This window comes from Pteropus medius, unplaced genomic scaffold, assembly GCF_902729225.1.
Source record: "Pteropus medius unplaced genomic scaffold, Ma_sr-lr_union100, whole genome shotgun sequence".
Classification (NCBI taxonomy): domain Eukaryota; kingdom Metazoa; phylum Chordata; class Mammalia; order Chiroptera; family Pteropodidae; genus Pteropus; species Pteropus medius.
The window spans coordinates 22,592,454-22,598,150 of NW_024351073.1; the positions used below are offsets into that span (position 1 = coordinate 22,592,454).

Genomic DNA, 5,697 nt, shown 5'->3' on the forward strand with positions numbered 1-5,697 from the left:
CGAATAAGACACTAGGTGTCTAATTTACCCAGGCTATACACGAATTAAAGACTAGTACCGTAAGCTTTGTCACAGCTTAGAAACAGGGAAGAACAATTTAAAATTTATTCTCCCCTCAGCAATAGTTTATTTTCATTTTTCCCAATTTCTTCAATCCTCGAAATGTTAAAAAATAAATATCATTATGTCTGAATAAATTCAGAATCAGATCGAGCTCATGTCCTGTTCTCTGAGATCTGATTTGATAGTAGGTGGAAAGAAAGGAGCTTTTGTTGGAAGAAGTGGGGTAAAAGGGGGTGGGGGTGGGCAGGGCGGGGAGCGGGGGGTGGGGGCGGGGATGGCAGTGGGGTGGGAGGAGGCTGGGGGTGGAGGACAGGAAGTGGGGGGTGCTGATGGGGCATATGGAGGGTAGTGGAAGAACTCTGGACGTGAGTGAGCATCTGGCTTGTTTTTGTTTGTTTGCTTTTTTTTTTTACGTCTACAGCACCTGGTCTTCCTAGGTGGCCTCCCATCCAAGCACTAACCAGGCCCGACCCTGCTTAGCTTCTCAGATCAGACGGGAACGGGCTCGTTCAGGGTGGCGTGGCCATAGACGGCATCTGGCTTTGCGTAGTAGCATGGCCTTAAATGCAGATGAAAGGTCTTATGTCTTTTATTATACAGGATAGTTGTAAAAAATCAAATGAGGTCATGCAGGCCATTTATATAAACTGGAATGTGATGGACAAATATAGCATATGTTAGGAAGGATTTCTAAACTTGAGAGGAAGCCCACATGATCCCCCTAGGACGTTACCATCAGCCGTGTGATATGTGAGAGCAAGGGAGATTCAAACAACATTCCCTGCAAACACTTCCCTGTGAATCAGTTTCCTGTTCTGGAAAGCTTGCCATGTTAAAATGTTTTCTCTACACAATTGAATAAAACCAGCATTTATGCAGATTTTACCCATCAGCAGGTATCGATTGAATTCCCACTGTGTGCTCAAGTGACAGGAGGGGTCTCAGGAATTCAGAGACAACAGGGTGGGCTTGGAACCGGAGACTTTGAGTCTTGGGGGAAAGATGGGCAGTAACGAATGGTCGTGTCTTGGGGAGAGGACAGGCAGTAGGGGACAGTACCAGCATGACGAGGGGGTGGAGGTGCGGGGCTGCAGGAAGGTTTCCGTGGAAGTGGGGCTGGAAAAGAAGACTGCCAGAATAGAGGAGAAAGTGGGGGGAGGGGGAGAGAGAGAGAGATGACACATTGGGGTTAGGGGTAGAGGACGGGTACAGAGAGGGGGGCTTTGATCGCAGGTGGGAGAAGTACGACGTGCACGGACTGAAGATCAGCCTTCATTCTGTCCTCGGCTTGATCAAGCTCTGGGCAGGCTTCTTCCTGACTCCAGCCCCTGGCTTCCCTGTCCCTAGAACACCTACTTGAGAAAACTGGCTGTTCTGAACCCTTTTTCCGCCCCTTTGAGATGTAGATCTTATTCTACTCTCTTGCCAGTTCTACAACCCAGAAAATGTCTTTCGCAGGGACCTATAGGGGCCATGCCTTTGAAATGTGATTATCAAGGAGGACAGCGTCCCATCTCCCAGTCCCTATGGGAGGCGGGAGCCTAGCTCCGGCAAGCACCGATTAGCACACCCAGGTGGCCTACCCGCACTGGCCAACCACCTCACAGTTCTCTGCAGTACTTTCCGACTAGCTCGCCCCCATTCCCCACGCTTAAAAACCATCTTCTGTTTCAGTGGAATGGAGTTCAGTCTCTCTCCCTATTGTAATAGACTCTCTCCCTTACCACAATTGCCTTGAATAAAGTCTTCCTTCTCTGTTTAAATCCTCCAGTGCAATTTTTTAATTACAAGACAAAAGCAAAGGAACAGAAACGGAGGTGAACAGAGAATTAGAACCAAGATAGATGAACCATGGCTTCTGTGATCTCTGGAGCTGTTTAGATAGAGAACTGCCTTCCAGCTCCATGTCCCGGGGTCCATGCCTCGTGAGCTGTTGGGGATGCCAGGTTGTTCCAGCTGTGTCTGCCTTGTTGAATAGAATACCTACCACCTGATTTGGCCATTCACAAGAAACAACTACCCTGAACTAAGGAACCATAACCTACCAGTGCACGATTCAGAGAGCTGGAGGAGAAAGCTTTTCCAGTGAGGACCAGTAGCATCAGCTTTGAAGAAAAATGCCTTCATTTTTAAATGCTGATGAATGGGGACCTTTGTGCTCTGGAGCCTGTGTGAGGTGCCTTAATGGAGTGGCGAGGGCAGTCAGAAGAATTGGTAGGTAGAACAGAGTGCGTGTCACAAGGAAAGGATTATGCGTCGATCTCATCAGCCATTTCTGCACCCCTGTGTCCCTAGGGTATCCCTGGGCGAAGTAGCTAAAATTCCCATGTGCCCAGCAGCAGTTAGCCTAGTTGACTTGCTAATGGCTGGCACGTCAACCTGATCTTACCAATCACCAGGTTCCAAACCACCAGTGACTCACAATGGAGTTTAACCTGACTAGACAGAGAGGGACACTAACTAGCACTGACGTTCCCGGGTGACACTGATGGGCAGCCGTGTAACCAGAATTGAGTTGTTTTGACAGACTTCCTTTGACAACGCATTTTTCTCAGGATATTGAGAGTCATTGGCCCTCATTGACTTTATCTGCTCATTGGTACGCACTGGTGGTTTTAAAACCGTGTGATCTTCGTCAGGATGTGGGTATGGAGAAGTTCAACACATAGACCCAGAGGCTTTATCATAAATAAAGTTTATCATAAATAAGTCCCAGTTGGGACTGCAGGCAGCTTTTTTGTTCCCACTATTGGTTTCATTTTTGTTCTGTCGGATGGGAAGTTGAAGGAATAATAAAATAGCTCACAATTATTTATACTCAGATTTTATTTTTCTGATGTAGCTTCTAATGCCGTGTATCTTCTGAATCTCTCCTTTCTGACTACCTCCAAGTGATTTTCTATGTTCACAGCTATAAATCACAGTTTCTCCCCAGTCATTACTTGAAAGCTCGTGGGCACTTGGAAGGAAGGAAAGGTTTTCTATGGCTGGGGTGCCCTCGGCAGAGCAGCAACGCACGAACTCAGTCCTTAATGGCTCCCCTGGACCCCAAATCTACTAAGAAAACCAATGAGCCGATGCAAATAATAAAAATAAAAAAGAACTTTATTCAAATATGACATCCATGCATCCAGAATTCTCTCTGTAAGTTTTCCTACATAGGAAAAAGCTGGTTACATACGAGCCAGACTTACAGAGGCTATGAGTTTAATATCAACCTACCACTGAATTGTTGTGTAATCGAAGACAAATGATTGAGTCTGTAGATGTACATATATATTTTTAACTTGGAGTCTAACTTGATTTTTCAACACTCAAGCAATAGGAGTAAAAATCAGCTATTTTTTTTAAATGCAAATATCTTGACAAAATTCAGCTCTACCTTGTTTCATTTAATGGAGCGTCCATGTCACTGAACTAATTATGATGTCCATGAAAGTTTTTCTGAAACATTAAATCCTAAGGTAAAGAGTAGTCATAAACCAGTTGATCAATGACTTCACGGAAACATTAAATAAAAATATTAAATTTGACATCTAATATGTAAGTCGCCGAGGAGAAAATAAACTTAAGGAATCAAATGGTCAAGCCCCCGCTCTGCAAGCAGGTGTTTGAATCCCAGGAGTAAGGGGAGTTGGTCGTTTCATCTTCCAGCCCCCAACCCCTCCCTACCAAGGTGGTTTTCAGGAAACCCTCCGTAGCTCATTCTAGTATTTGGTTAGTCTAATTGTCAGAAAGTTCTTTCTTATGTCTAATCCCTATTCCTTCTATTTTAATTTAGACATTATCTGGACTTATTTTAGCTGATAAATACATAAGACATCTGTCTTAGCCTGCATGGGATGCCATTACAAAACATCATCGTCTGAGTGGTTTGAATAATGAAAATAACAGAAACTTATTTTCTCACAGTTCTGGAACTGGGTGTCAGCATGGTCAGCGTCCGGTGAGGACTCTCCTCCTGACTTGCAGTCGGCAGCCTTCTCGCCGTGTGTTCATATGGCTTTGGTGCAGAGAATGGATGGGTAGAGAGGGACCAAACTCGCTGATGTCTCTTTTTATAAAGGCACTAATCCCATCATATCAGGGGCCTGACCTCAGGACGTCATCTAGCTCTAATTATCTCCCAAGGGCCCCATATCCACATGTCATCACACTGGGGGGTGGGGCTTCAATGCATGAGTTGGGGGAGGGACACAAACATTCAGTTCGTAACAACAGCCTATCTCACACTTTCCTTTCTTTGGGCTTTATCATTCTGAAATTCTAAATATTTCATAAGACATGTTATTTTAAAAAATAATGCATCTCTCTTAGCCCTGTGCAGTTCCTTACCTTCATAAACATGTGATGCTATGAAACTATGTATAATACACAGATACACACACACGTATGCGTTGTATCTATTTAGCCTCTGGGAAAAATAATAAACTTAGATGCATACTTTACTGCTTACATCAAAATAAAACCCAGATGAAAATAAGAATGAAATGTTAAAATTTGGACCTTAAACATATTAAAAGAGAACTTGGAAATTTAACAAATAGCCTCAGAGTAGGAGAGACACTTGAAACAAAGTCCAAAACTCAAATTACCCTGACGAATATTATATTTGACTATATAAAAAAATATAAAATTTACTGTATGGCAAAATAAATACCAGCAATAAAGTAAAAGCAAATATATAAACTAGGAAAATATTTATAACACATGTCACAGACGAAGAGGTAATATCTTTAAGACACACAGCTCTCACAAATTAGCAAAAACAAATTTAAAAAAAAAAAACCAACCTAATAAAAAAATTAGGCAATAACTGTGAAAAATACTTTCAAATACATTTAAAAAGTCAATGTTACTTATTTAAAAAATACAATAAAAACTAAATGCCACACCATTTTCAATTATTAGATTATCAAAAAATTTAAGGAACTTGATAAACGTTGGCAGTAGTGTGGAGAACTCACTCTTACGCGTTGCTGTTCGAAGCATTCTTTAATATCACTGTTTTGAAGAGTAACATGGAGATATTCTCCAAATGTAAAAAGCACATAGCCTTCGACTTGGCGATGCTCTGACGGGAGCTCACGGGTAAGGGAAACAGCGCATGCCCGAGGGCGTGCCTAGCCGTGTTGTTTGGAGCGATGAAAGACCAACATCAGTACCTACCTCGTGCAGTGGATCACGTTTATTCAATGAAATACCATGTAATTCTCTAATAATAAAGGAAGCTCACCGTTTCAAAAAAAATTACATTTCACTGTATTCCGATAGGTTTTGCTTTCATTACTCACCCTGTGGAAGCATTGCCTTAAAAATAACCACAATAACGGCCCTCATGTTATTTTGGGAGGAAAATTTCCATCTAACAAGATGACCAGTAGAAAGCATCCAGTTAAGCACTTCTCAGAATTGTGAATGCCAGCTGACTTTAATTAGCACTGGCTTATTGTCTACAGCCCACTGGGTGATATGTATTACATTGCTGAATGGATTGCAAAGATGCGATCTTTATTACCAGGTATCTATTATATATCTTTTCTTTTGCATTTTTCATTGAAAGCTACATTTGCAGAATACCCACTCTGTGCCAGGCCTTTGCTGGGCCTATGACTCTAACATTAAAGCAAAAAA

At 42.5% G+C, this 5,697-nt stretch overlaps 1 pseudogene; it reads right to left on the bottom strand.

Moving 5' to 3' along the window:
• Positions 1 to 475: 475 nt before the first annotated feature.
• On the bottom strand, positions 476 to 594 carry LOC120586439 (uncharacterized; annotated as a pseudogene).
• Between the last annotated feature and the right edge of the window lie 5,103 nt (positions 595 to 5,697).